At 38.4% G+C, this 14,961-nt stretch overlaps 1 non-coding gene across 1 annotated transcript; it reads left to right on the plus strand.

The window, feature by feature from the left end:
• The first annotated feature begins 669 nt into the window (after positions 1 to 669).
• TRNAS-AGA (transfer RNA serine (anticodon AGA)) lies at positions 670 to 751 on the plus strand. The gene has a single exon. It is a non-coding gene; the product is annotated as a tRNA-Ser (tRNA).
• The last annotated feature ends 14,210 nt before the right edge of the window (positions 752 to 14,961 follow it).

The following is a 14,961-nucleotide window of genomic DNA, read 5'->3' on the forward strand; positions in this document are numbered from 1 at the left end:
ATCACCTTAGAAGATGACTCTATTCCTTTCAACATCTTGGTACTTCCAAAATAGGTTTTAAATACTGTCAAAAACCGATCACAAGAATTCTGGTGCTGCCAGATTAGAACTACGAACTAACATGACTACAAGCTTAGATAAAGCAGGAAAATAACATAAATTAAGACATAATGTTTGATGTTGTGAGTGATGATTTCTCTTGATGTAGCCTTCTCTCCTTACATCACCCTTTGTGGCGGTTATTCTTTACAATAACTTCCTCTTTGAATTTTGAATGGCACTTTGTCCACTACTTGTAACTTTCAAAGGACACCACCACAACTTGCAACTTCCAAGGGCCACACTACCGGCACTTGTAACTCACTCTGTCACTTGCAACTTCCAAAAGCCACTCCATTTTCAAAATCAACCACCCATAAATTCTCTTTCGAAAAGGTCATCAGGTATGAAAATAATCATTATCGTACATCTCTTCGAGACTTCCAAGATGGTGTAAACACTTGCAAATCCCAATCTCATCTCATATCACACCAAAGATGGACGAAAACGTAAACCCATACGAGGGAGAAGAGAATGAAAATGGTTAAACAACAAACAAGTTGGAATAGTAGAATGAGATGATTTATTTAGTTATAATAATATAAAATCCAATCAAATGTAACACATCTGGTGAGCGTGCCGGAGTGGTTATCGGGCATGACTAGAAATCATGTGGGCTTTGCCCGCGCAGGTTCGAATCCTGCCGCTCACGTTTCGTTTTTTGTGTTTCCCATTAGAAGGTTAATGTTTTCAGGGAAGTGATCAATTCGGGATAGCCCATGAGGAAGAAAAGGGAGCGGATATATCATTTTCCTGTTTTAATTTGTTCAACTCATTAATTTTGGGAAATGTTAGCACTACTGTCATTTTATTAAAGGTACGGTATAGCCCGCACCATAGGATGATCCAAACCGTCCATTAGATGGGTCACAGCCTAAATAGGTTGTGTCCCAAAAATCATTTCCATACGTTGATCCTAACCCTCCCATCTGAATGTTAGAGGGTTGATCCTAGCCCTCTATAGATCAGAGGGTTAGGATCAACCTATGGGAATTATTTTTGGGGCACAAACCTATTTAGACTGTGGCCCATCTAATGGACGGTTTGGATCATCCTATGGTGTGGGCAATACCGTACTTCGAAGAAAGTTAAGAGTGCCCTCGTCAAAATACAGTCGTGATGATAACATTTCCCTTAATTTTTAGTACCACTATTTCACTTGTTTTTAAAGCAAAAAAGGGACTGATTGTCTCAAAATTGCGTGTATCCAATAATCAGTTTTGGACTCAAAATCCAAAACGAACACAGCCTTAGAACTCAACTTGTTCAAAGTTCTTGAGATCCTTTGAAAATATTCAAAATGGGATTTGCTAGAGCAGAAGGCATTTTGCAGATGGTCTGTTGCATGTCAGAGCAGAGTCACAAAGGCTCACTTTTAAGCAGATTTTGCATTCTTGAGGTGGCTGCTCTGACATGCAACAAACCATCAGCCTGCCTTCTGCGATTGATACTAGCAAATCCCAATCAAAATAATAAAATGAAAAATAATCCCGTGAATCATGTAGATCCGACAATCAAAATAATAAAACGAAAAATAATCCCATGAATCATGTAGATCCGATTCGATCTATACCATCCTCGTGGCTGGCCTTCTCTTGGATTGCGTCTGATCTGAAAATTTGCTTTGACTGAACTATCCTAATTATCCAATCAAGAGCCAGTAAAATGGCCAATAAAGCATAATCCATTGAATGAATGGCTATGGTAAACTAAGAGTAAAAATCCGAACCACATGTAAAATCAAAGTAGGTCAGTTAGGAATGAGATCTAATTCCAATTGAAATCAAGGAAATGATATCTACACTTTCATGCGTTGATTATTGTTTACTTTACACTTTTCCAATTCGTTGTTAGTATGTGAAAGTTGTTTAATAAAGTGGCATTATCAAAAGAGGGTTAGTAGCAAAACGGAGAAAAAAACGGGGCTCTCTGTCGTGACACGTGCGCTGGAACAGAAGGAGATTGCGTATCCCCAAAAAATCATAAATGCGGTCATTTTCATTCCCGTCTTTATCTCCAACACCGATCCCGTTTTAGAAATGTTTTCCTCATCCAAATATGGGAAAGGGAGATAGAAAGGGTTGAGTATTCTATTTTCTCAATAAACTTATGAAATTTTCTCACAGCCACCTTATGGATATTAAAAAATGTGCAACAAATTTGTTAGTTTTTTAGAGATATAGATGGAAAAGGAGTCCGTGTTCGGATGGTTAGAGAGAGACCATAGGGTTAGACATTTGGAAAGGAGTCTCAATTTAGTTAGTTTTTTAGAGATAAAGATTAGAAAGGAGTCCTAATTTAGTTAGTTTTTTAGAGATAAAGATGGAAAAAAGAGTCCTTGTTCGAATGGTCTATCAGAGATATAGAGAGAGTGAGAATACCGGTACAATACGACTTGTGAGTACGAGAGAAAAAACAGGGTATAGAAGGGTTAGCACATGGCGCAATCACGTCGTCCAGGATTCCGAAAGAACATCTATCCATTCTAGCATCTACTTTCACTCTAAAAGAGAGAGAGAGAGTATTAAAGAAAACCATTCAAGAGAGAGAGAGAGAAAGTATTAAACAATAAAAGAAAAAGAAAAAAAGGCAAAAGAAAATCAATTTAGATGGACTATTAATTCTAACCATTCAATCCCTAATTAAACGATCTCAATAAGGCCTCTAAGCAAATAGTCAAAATGACATAAAGAGAAGCATAAGAATGAGAACAGTATATCGAGAGAAAGAAATACTAAATTAAAACTTTATGCTAGCTTTAATTGTTTTCTCTGAGACGACGAAGCACCTCATTTTAGACCTCGATTTTGTGCCATTGTTGTCGAGGATGTGCGTACTTTGCTTTGTGCCATTGTTGTCGAGGATGTGCGTTTTAAAGCTTTTCAGCGATATCTATTAACAGAGAATTTCGAGAGGAGACGTTTCAGATTTTGGGAGAGATGTAATTGCAAAATGGAGAGATGGCTAGCTATTAATAGAGAATTTCAAGAAAAGACGTTTTAGATTTCCTATTTGTGTCTATTCTTAAAAGATAATATCATCACCCATTTTAGCTTTACAATTTTGCTACAAACGTGGGATATTATGAGATAGAAACAACTTTGCTAAAATCATGGGATACAGTGGAGATTTTTTCTCCAATAAATATAGAAACAATTTTGCTAATATACGCGTGATATTTACCAGTACAAATAATTTTGCTGAAAACGTGGGATATGGTGAGATTTTATCAACAATCCAAATATATCAACTTATGGAGAGAGTTTTACGTTTTTTGAAGAGGGGTGCCACGTGGCGCACCCTCGTCGTCCAGGATTCCATTTTACATATGTAGTATGTGATATAATGTCACGTTTCCCACCATTTGACCTCTCTCTCTCTCCACACAACAGGAACAGTTGGTGGGCCCAACAGAAATCGTTGGTGGGCCCATCTTAGAATAACGTTGGCCCCGCCCATACTTTTCAAAATGAACGCCACACAATAGGATGATCCAAACCGTCCATTTGATTGGCCATAAACGTAAATAGGTTGCGTCCCAAAATATTATTTCCATAGGCTGATCCTAGCCCTCCGATCTAAATAGAAACTACATCTTATGCAACCTCTATAGATTGTTGGGTTGCGATCATCCTATGGAAATGATTTTTGGGGCACAATCTATCTACATTGTGGCCCATCAAATGAATGGTTTGGATCATCCTATGGAGTTGGTCATACAGTAACATTAAGGCCCGTCCACAACATAGGATGATCCAAGCCGTCCATGGTTTGGATAATCCTTTGGAGTTGGTCGTACAGTAACATTAATGCCCAATTGTAGGCCCCACCGATATTTTTCAAATTGAAGTGTACCGTCCACAACATAGGATGATCCAAGCCATATATGGTTTGGATTAACCTATGGTGTGGTTCGTACAGTAACATTAAGGCCCAATTTAGGCCCCACCCATATTTTTGAAAATGAAGTGTATCGTCCAGACCATAGGATGATCCGAGTCGTTCATTTGATGGGCCATAACGTAAATGGGTTGTGCCCCCAAAATCATTTGCATAGGATGATCACAACCCTCCAATCTATAGAGGTTTCCATAATAAGTAATTTCTCTTTATATCTAAGGTCTAGGATCATCATATGGAAATGGTTTTTTGGGACACAACCTATTTACGATGTGGCCTATTAAATGGATGGTTCAGATCGGACGGTACACTATCATAGTGGGTTGGATTTGGGCACCAAGGAGGAGAATTTTGGGGGCCCATCAACTGTTCCTGTTGGGAAGACAGAGAGAGAGAGAGAGAGAGAGAGAGAGAGAGAGAGAGAGAGAGAGAGAGAGAGAGAGAGAGTATGACCTCCATTTATAGTTAGCCGTTAAAGCCTAACGGTCAACGTTAGCCAGCCGTCAAGGAAGGGGGGGAAGGCGCATATCGGCGCCCTAAGATCAACATGCAATTTTCCTCTCGTCTTCGTGCCACAGGAATTTAGGCTATGTTTGGCGACCGTGAAAAAAAAATTTCATGGAATATTTGTGGGGCAAGGTGTGAGAGATGTGAGGGAGATGAAGAGACTTGAGAGCGTGGGACTGAGGGAGCATGATGCGGGCTTCACAAGCAGATCTTTCGCATGCTTATCCAATAAAAGGACGTGTCAGTAAAGGTGTAATCCAGAGAGATCTATGTTATCTTTTCAGTTGTTTAGTTTACTTTTATCAGGATTGTTAGGAGTGGATTAGGATAGCCTTGGCTTGTTAGGGAGTTGTTTTAGGAGACATTTCAGCAGTTTGTATTTAAAGACTGGATGGACGTCAATAAAAAGCATGATCTGGAGTTATAACAAAATTTGAGGAGGAAGACTTCCCTCGAAGAAGTCATTTCTTTCATTTTCTTTCTTTCAACTTGCAGGCACTTATCATTGGTATCAGAGCGGTGTTCCTGATGGCCGAGGGTACCCGCCTCAATCAACTTACTGAAGCTGTGAGCCGGCTTAAGGAGGATCAAGGCAAGTCACGAGAGGATGCCCGATCAACCAAACAACTCCTGGGTGAAGTGCTACAACAATTGACGGCTCTTCAAACCGATGTAGACCATCTCAGCCAGGAAAACACTCAGGCAGCACGAGGAGACAGCTCCTCAGGAAATTTTGGTGTTCGTAACAGAGAAATCCAATCAATTGACTCTCATGGGATTATACACACACGAACGACCCGGCTGGAATTTCCCCGTTTCTACGGAACCGATCCTTCAGGATGGTTGTACCGCGTAGAGCAGTTTTTTACATATAACCAGACCCCACATACTCAACATCTTCTTAAAGCTTCTTTTCACAAGGAGGGCAAGGCTGTTCAATCAGCAGCTCTCACTAGTTGGGAAGTCTTCACCCGAGCAGTGCTGACCCGATTTGGGCGGACTCAATATGAGGACCCGGTAGCATTGTTAACTAAACTCCTTCAGAAATTCACAGTAGAGGAATATCAATCCGAGTTCGAAGAACTTGCAAACCGCACTGAGGATTGGACTAGTCATTCATTATCTCCTGTTTTGTGAGCGGTTTGAAGGATGACGTACGCATTGATGTACAGGCTGCTAGGCCGACTACCTTGGATGATGCCATTGGACTTGTGCGGACTTACGAAAGGCGAGTGATGGTCCATCGTCGACAAATGAGAACCGAGGGGGCTCGATTACCTGCACCGAGTTAAGGTGTAACATCTAAATTCTCCAACAGCACCACGCCCACTCGTTCTTCCCCTCTTTCCATCAAACGACTGACCCCAGTAGAGATGAAGGAAAGGCGGGAGCATGGATTATGTTATAATTGTGATGAAAAATACTCTCCAGGGCATCGTTGCAAGACTCAAAAGTTATATTTACTAGAGGGAGGAGATTCTGTCGAATCAGAAGAACTACAAGATGAAGGTGAAGAAGTTGTGGCCTTTGATGCAGATGTTCTGAAGGCTACATGTGACCTCCCTAAAATTTCTCTACATGCCATCACAGGGTGTACTACCCCTCAAACTATGCGTTTAAAAGGAAAGTTGGATCAACAACTAGTGGTGATATTAGTAGATACGGGTAGCACCCACAACTTTCTTGATCCCATTGTTGCCAAGAAAGGACTGCTCCACATCTCCCCAGGTAACATATTTGAAGTTACAGTAGCTAATGGAGAAAAAATATATAGTGAAGGTCGTTGTAAAGGAGTTACTGTTACTATACATGGTCTTCCTATCACAGTCGATTTTATCTTCTTCCTCTCCGCGGGTGTAATGCCATTCTTGGGGCTCAATGGTTCCGAACTCTTGGGCCGATTACTTGGGATTTTTCGAATCTCAAAATGCAATTTTTTCTACATGAGAAGCATCATACCTTCCAAGGGGAAACAACCAAAGAGTTGACCGTCACTGACGAGGGAGGACTTATAAAGGCTACCTTGAGGGAACGACAAAGTGGAGTCCTATTACAGCTTTATAGCATGGAAGTCAGACCCAGCCCCATGCAAAGAGATCCACGACTTCACCCACTGCTATAAGAGTTTAAAGATATTTTTGAAATACCTCATGGCCTACCCCCTCCTCGACAACAAGATCATAAGATACCTCTTGTTGGTGGAGCTCAACCAGTAAGTGTCCGTCCTTATCGGTATCCCCACTATCAGAAAGGAGAAATCAAAAGATTGGTGAAAGAAATGTTAGAGTCAGGTATTGTCCGTCCAAGCCAAAGTCCCTTTTCATCTCCTGTCCTGCTGGTGAAGAAACATGATGGAAGCTGGCCATTATGCGTCGACTATCGAGCATTAAATGGCGTGACAATCAAGGACAAGTATCCTATACCAGTGATTGATAAGCTCTTGGACGAACTACATGGAGCGACCCTTTTTTCAAAGCTTGATTTTCCGTCCGGCTATCATCAAATCAGGGTACACCCGGAGGACATATGTAAAACAGCCTTCAGGACGCATGACGGGCACTACGAATTTTTGGTAATGCCATTCGGTCTCACAAACGCTCCCTCAACTTTTGAAGGCATTATGAACGAAGTATTTCGACCATACCTCTGTACGATGATATTTTAATTTACAGCTAGGGCTAGGATGAACTACCATCAAGGTTGCTTACTAATGTCAAAGGGACTACTAAGGTGCAAGCTGTGGAGGAAGTCTTGAGGTCTCGAGAGCAGATTGCAAAACTTTTGAAAGAGAATTTGCATGCAGCCAAAGATTGAATGAAGATGCTGGCTGATCGGCATCGAACTGAGAGAGAATTTACTCCAGGAGACTAGGTTTACCTTAGACTTCAGCCATACCGCCAACATTCCGCAGCATTAGGAAAAGTTCTCAAACTCTCCTCCAGATATTATGGCCCATACAAGGTGCTACAGAAGATCGGAAGTGTTGCTTACAAGTTAAAACTTCCAAAGGAAACTAGCATACATCCCGTCTTTCATGTCTCTTGTCTTAAAAAGAAGCTGGAACACCACAGTCTACCCCAATCACAGCTTCCTCCAATCACCCAAGAAGGATTGATTCAGCCAGAACCTGAAAGGGTAAGTCAAAGCGTATATCCAAGGATTACTTACCCTAGAGACAAGGAGAGCTAGCAAGGTTGGTCTTCCAAAATCATCTTTCATGTAGTTTAAACTAGAAGCATGCTAGGATTGAATTTGTGATTTTATTTGAAAAGCTATGAATATGAAATTGTTTGCATGTGAAATTTTAAGGAGATGAGATCAGGTTTAGGTTATTTCATAATCTAAAATAAAAAATTTCTTGGGAAATCTATTTTTTAATATTAAAATCCAAATTTTGAAATTAAGAGGATTAAATTCACTTTACAAAGCAACTTTAATAAACCTTTGAAATTTCTTGAAATTTTCAATCTCTGAGTCTTTTGTGTATTAAAAATTATAGAAATATGAAATTTTCAGAAATTTTGACTCCGTTTTGACTACGATTTAACCTTTTGAACTTTATCCTTAAAGGGGTAAAATTCTCAGGATCGAATTTAAAAAGATGTCAAAACAGATAAAAAATCAATGAAAATTTAAACATAATAGACTTTTAAGGTTTTGAAACAGTACGAATGTTTTGAAGAATTTTAGATTTAATTTAAAGGGTTTAAAAAATTATTTAATCCTAAGGGTATTTTTGGAAAAAACTAATTTTTGAAAGATATATAGAGTTTCCAGAAATGAAATTTGGATGAGAAGTAACTAAGACTTGATCTAATCTCCTGTGAATGTTTCAAGATTTTTGGTTGCTGTTAGATACTTGTTTATGATTTTTTATTCCAAATCAAGCATGCCATATTAAATTGGAAAAAAATAATAAATTGCAGTGAAAAATTTTAAAAATATTTTATTGAGATTTACTGTTGTAAGTACATGTGTTCACAAAGTTTGGATTGATTTCGATTAGATTTACCATGTGTTTCTTTCTAAATTCATAATCTGGACAGATACTTTTAAAATCGTAAATTGATAGTAAATCATCTTTACAATTCATGAAACTTTTACAGTAATCCTCTCTAGTCTAGAGGAATCGACTGTAAAATTCATCTTGTTTCGATTAGATTTACTATGTGTTTCTTTGAAGCTTCATAATCTTGACAGATACTTTTAAAATCAAAAATTGATAGTAAATTACATTTACAATTCATGAAAATTGTATAGAAACCTTCTCTGGTAAAGATCAAGTTACTGTAAAAATTTGAACTTATTTAGATTAGATTTACTATAAGTTACTGTGTAAATCAATAATCTGGGCAGAACTTTTCAACATTGTAAAACTGATAGCAAAACATATTTATAACCCATGAAAATTTTACAGTAATCTTCTCTGGTTAAGCGAAAGCTATTGTAAAAATTTCAGCTTAGTTCGAATAGATTTGCTATAAGTTAATGTGTAAATCTATAATATGAACTGAAAATTTTGAAATCCTTAATAAAATCGAAATAAATTCAGTTTCTTATAAATTTTTTCAGAGAATTCTAATACCACATAATGTATTCAATCTTTAAACTATTGAAACAAAAACCTTAGGAATCATTGATTTTCTTTGTAAATTTGCAATGCTATGATAGTTTAATCACCAAGATTGCATTCATAATTGTATCTTAATTGCGATCAATCCTTAATAATTTGAGCATTTAAATTATAGTATGTTGTTTGCTCCGAGGTCCACTGTCTACGAAAATCCTGAGAAATATGTCAGGCAATAACATACTATAACTTACGTGTTAAATTATGCAAGGGTAGAAAGCACGATTCCCTTCCATGAATGCAACTTGAGGCTAAAACTTGCCAATAATAGAGCCACTGGAATTCCCTAGATGTTAGGAATAAAAAATCTTTGAAAAATTGAAAATCATTAACTTAATAAATTAAGATCATTTGATCTATGCTTTTGGAACTATTGGATAACGGTATCACTTCGTAGGAACCTTTAGAACCAATTAGGAACACTTACGTCACGTTGTGTCCTAGGTTTTAGGGTATCCTAGAGTTAGGGAGTTCAGCCTCATCACGACCGATTGCTATTATTAGCAATTGAGTTATAGATCTAGTTACACTAATTACCCATTTTCTCATAGGACAAGCCTAGTTACCTAGGATGTAGGTTTACCTGCATTAGTCTAAGGGATATCTTGCACTTAGATAGAACCATATAGCATCTTAGATGGAGTTATAGGATAGTAAATTCTACTCAACTTGAACTAAATAATTTCTCTTAAACTGTTGAAACAGTCATTCCAGTCTAGATTGGTGTCCTAGATGTCTTAGGCATGTAGCTTAGTTCAGGCACCGAACTACAATCGACTCTGATTCCAGTGAGGCTTGGATACGTAGGCAGCTTTGGATGCTTTGAATGGCAGACCAAGCACGAGTATCCAAGGGAAGGCCCGAGTACTATTCTAATGGCAACTTATAATGAGGGAAAATTAGGTTCCTAACAAGTTTTAAGCTTTTGAAAACTTTAACCCAATTTTGAAGATTTTAAGAGATCAAAAAGGCAATTAAGCACACAAGTTAAATCCTAAGTGCAATGCAAATATAAAGCAAGAGATAAGAGAGAGTGCACCCGAGATTTAAAGTGGTTCGGTCCTCAAAACGCGAGGCCTACTCCACTCCACCAACCAAACCCGTTGATGGCTTCACTATGTTGATCTTCTTAACTTAGGCAAAAATCGGTGACAATTACAATTCCAATTGCCTTTAACCTTGGTGGCAATCCTCACCACGGAGAGTGGGCTTCGCTTCTCCGAACACTCGCCCAAATACAATCGTTTGAACAAGAAAGAAAGAACAAAAAATCCCTCACAAGGGTTTACAAGGTTTGTAGAAGATGTACAAATTGAAGCCTATGATCCAAATCCTAATTCTAGAGGATGAGAGGCATAAACAAGCTTAATACACTCTTAGGATATTCCAATAGGTTTTTAGAGTGTTAGGATTGTAGTTGGGAAGTTTAGAATACCCATATATATAAAAAACCCAAAATATGACCGTTTGGGGGCATAGTGGTAATTCTGGAAAAAACCCCAACGGCTATAATTTTGTTCCCGAACTAGTGGTCTCGGAGTTCTGAGATATTTTCTCGGAGTTCCGAGAAATGAAACAGAAGATAAGAAAATGTTACTGGACCAAATCTCAGAGCTCCGAGGAATTTGTAATGTTCCTTTTTAGGAACATTGATCAAGTATTATGGATCGAATGGAAACACAAGGATTGGGTCGTGTGGGACCACTCAGTGGGCCGAAGATCAGACAAAGGTGCAAGGTTTGAGCGTGTGGGGCCCCTTTTGTGTGTTTGGGCATCATCCGTGGGGCCGGATCGTGTGGAGGTGATCCACTTGTGGGGCATATGGAGTGGGAGACCCTCTCTAGAATACAGACCAAGGTGCCATCTAGTGTTAAAGAGGCTATGTCATGGGCCATGTTTTGAACTATTTATGCTTTCGTGCTGAAATGATAGGGGCACCCCTTTTTGTTGTCCATTGGGGGCAAAGGCCCCTCTTGTGGTTGCTTTCAAGAGGGCATTAAATTGGTAGAGGCACTCCATATGTTTTGGGTAGGTGTAATTGGGGAGTTATAAGTGCCATGTGGTGAAGGGAGAAGAGATTATGCATGTTTTTATCTTTCCTTTGTAACCAAGAACACCCTACGACTAGTGAAGTCGTGTGTTAGCAAGAGGAATGAACAGTGCGTTCTACTTCCTCTAGCAATTGGTGCAGTGAGCACCCCATCTATTCACCCTTCCTCCTTGTGGCAGTGTGCACTTGGAGCATATCCTTTCCATCACCACTTTAAATGGTTACCTCTTCCATCCCACCAAATTCCATGATGGAGCTAGCAAACTTCTCCATCTCAAGATCTAATGTTCTCCTTTTATTGCTCTTCACTTTTCTAATTGACGAATTTGGACCTCTCCAGTCATCATCTTAAAGAAGCTATAGCTGTATTTTCTTTGTAATACCATGTTTGGTGGGTTGAATTAAAGGGAAATGCAAAACAGTCCTCTATATATTCACTTACTGAAAGTGCTTGCTGAAATGTCTGAGTGAATTGTCATGCATTTTATGTGTTAACAAGCTTGGGAGAAAGGCCATAGAATCATAGTTTTTTGGGGTCATTACAGAATTTCTCGGAGTTCCGAGAAGCCTATTTCCAACAGATTTTCAATTCTTGTTTCTTATTTGTTTTGGGCTTCCAAATGTTCACCAAGTGGGATTGTTATGAGGGTTCCAATTTGTTGGAACACTACAAGGACAACCACTTAAGCATTTAGGGTGTGTGGATACTTATTTATGCCTCTTAAAATATAAACTAGGATTTGATCTTTACATTCTAAAATGACTTCGATCTTCAATTGCGATACTTCAAGTCTTCATGCGTCTTGGATCTCCGATGTCTTTGGCCTTCCTAATACGGTCCAATGAGAGCTTTTTGGCCTTAATCCAAGCAATTTTGTCTTAATACAATCATGATCTACAACTTAGACATACAAACACATTAGTGATATAAAATCACTTGTGTATTAGAATCATCAAAAGAAGATGGGAATGCCAAGGTGGGAACCATTGGGCTTACATTGTGTAAATCCTTTTGCTACTAATCTAGATTTATACTTATCATTCAATCGAGCATATGATTTTGCCACGGTTACACATTCTTTTCTTAATTGGAAGTGTTAAAGTATAAAAGAATAAATAACGCCTTCTCCAACATCTTAAGCTTTTGGAGTAATTGGTTGTTTCACTTGGTATCAGAGCAAAAGGTTATGAGTTCAAACCTCCTTGATAGCAAAAATCCACATGCAATGGCAAAATGTCTAGGCCAACCCTAGAGAGAGGGGCCACACGTGAGGGGGAGTGTTAAAGTATAAAAAATAAATAACACATTGTCCAACAGCTCAAGCTTTTGGAGTAACTAGTTGTTTCACTGGAAAAATTCCAAGCCCTCCCTCTCCATTCTATCATTTCATTTACATTTTGCATTTGTCTTTCATCTCCGTAACACCTTTCGAACATTTCATTTTAAACGGTGTTTTTTGAAAATTGCATTTTGTGTTAGATAAACGAATGATAGATGAATAATACGATTCTTAAGATTGTTAGAAATAAATCACAAGGACATGATCTTTGGCTAACTTGAACCCAACTTTGGTGCAATTCAAAACCTTATTCTGGTAACTCGAACCAAACTCTGGTGCTACTCGAACCCAAATTTACTATACTGCTGTAAAATTCAGAATGAGAATAAAATTGAAGAAGTCATATTGCACTTATCGATTTGACAAAAAACCGTTTGCACAAATGTGATTATTGAAGAGGAAGGAAGAACGTCTAAGTCGTGCCACTCGGTCACTCTCCTTAAGAATTGTATTCTTCCCCTGCGGTCCAACCGAGATCCACAAATTGGCGTTGCAAGATAAAACAGCCCTAAAAGGCTTCATTAGACGTACATTCGCTTACTGGTCCACTTTAAATCACCTTAGAACTATGCTCGGACATGGAACATAATAGAGGACGAAAGAGCAAAAATCGAAGGAGAGAAATCTGTATAGATTAGTGTATTGTGAAAAATCAGTTCTGTTTTTATAGACAGAACACAACCCTTGGAGGAGAAAATGTCTTTCTCCAACAATTACTTCTTATGGCTGTTTGGAGAAGATGAAACGGTTCAAAAAATAGCGATGAACTTAATGGATGCAATTACAACCATTTAAGAATTAAAACTGCAAGATATTTTCTCTTAAAATTGGTAACTACTAATTAAAGGAAAACATAACCTCTTTTCACCAAAACGATAATTTTTATTTACCCAAACCCGAACTTGGACCTCGGACTTCGGACCATGGCCACGGCCCACCCAGCCCAGTGCACTCGCATATTATATGAAAGTTCATGTAAAACTGGGTCACCTAACAAATTCCAATGCCCTCTAGGAGGCCCAAGCCTTTATCTACACACTATCTTTTATAAGGAGGTGAAATTCTCTTCAACTTTCTAATGTGAGACTAAAAAACTAGCATTGGAGTCTAAATCCACTCACTCACCACACTAGGTTTTGGATTCAAGTCTAAGGTGTTCCGAAGGGAGATTCTTATTTTGAATCTCCCCTCCAAAATTTTGGGTTCAAATTTCAGCATTTGAGTTCAAAATTCTAACATTTTGTAGGTTCGTATTTAATACTCCGTTTAAAACTTTTTATTAGGAAACATTTAAAATGTGTTTGAAATGTATTTTAGCCAATTTTACCCTTCTATATTTTGTAAATGTCAAAATTTCAAACATATGAAACACCTTTTTTTGTGTTTTCATTTATTTGACCACTTCTTTATTGCTTTCTTATCCAATACAAATTAACCCCGGAATTTGACCGTATTAAAATGTTTTTCAAATATACAAGAATGAGTTGACATATGTACATTAAATTCTCAGAAATTTTAGTGACCAAAAGGATGTTATCGACATGTAAAATTTCATGCGACATAGGAATAATAGCAAAACCAACATAAGAAATAGTATGTCGATTTCTGTTACCTATGTTGGATATTTTTAAAATATTTTATTTTGTAAAGGGATTTGTTAGCATCCATCCAAGAAGGCTTCGCGGATGGCCTGTTGCATGTGTATAGAAACCCCCATTTTCCTACTCCTTAATCGACAATATTCCACGAGTTGCTCCTGGAAAATTCGCTAGTTTTACCCGAAAATTGACGAAAAACAACATTTGATGACTTAAGTGTACTAAGTCATGTGAGAGCACCTCGAACATGGTTTCGAATACTTCGAGTCATTAAAACGCCAATCCGACCGTACCAATCTTCAATCGGGTCAAAATTAGCTAGGGTTGCTTTTCGGCTGAACAACCGATAACCTACCAAAATTCGGTTTTCAAAAGGACCCTAAATCAAGGGCTAAAATGATTCAGGAAGTTCCATCCGTATCCAAGATTTTTAGGTCAGTACCAAGGCCCCTAGAATCATGGTTGGGACCCAATTAAAGGCTAGTGCGATCGAATAAGAAAAGTCCAGTGAATAGATCGACTGATTAACAACGAATCGGTGAGAGCTGTTGAGATCGCAAGGGATGATTTATACATCAGTAATTTACCTATTTGGGGAATTGAAATCCAGCAATTAATGGTTTAGATCATCAATTGGGAGTGAGGATAAGTCACACGCTTCAAATTGTTCGAAAAGAAGGTGATTTAGTGGACGATCGGGTCGCCCGTGAAATCGACGGCTCTCATATAACAAGGGATTATTAAAAGGAATAACAAACCCGTTTTCCCTCTCTTTCCAGCCCCCAAATCCTCCATAACCACCCCTTGGACAAGACTTTTTCCTGTTATTTTTCCTCC

This window comes from Tasmannia lanceolata, unplaced genomic scaffold, assembly GCF_043159265.1.
Source record: "Tasmannia lanceolata isolate RefF3 unplaced genomic scaffold, GAP_Taslan_0.1 ptg000012l, whole genome shotgun sequence".
Taxonomy (NCBI): Eukaryota; Viridiplantae; Streptophyta; class Magnoliopsida; order Canellales; family Winteraceae; genus Tasmannia; species Tasmannia lanceolata.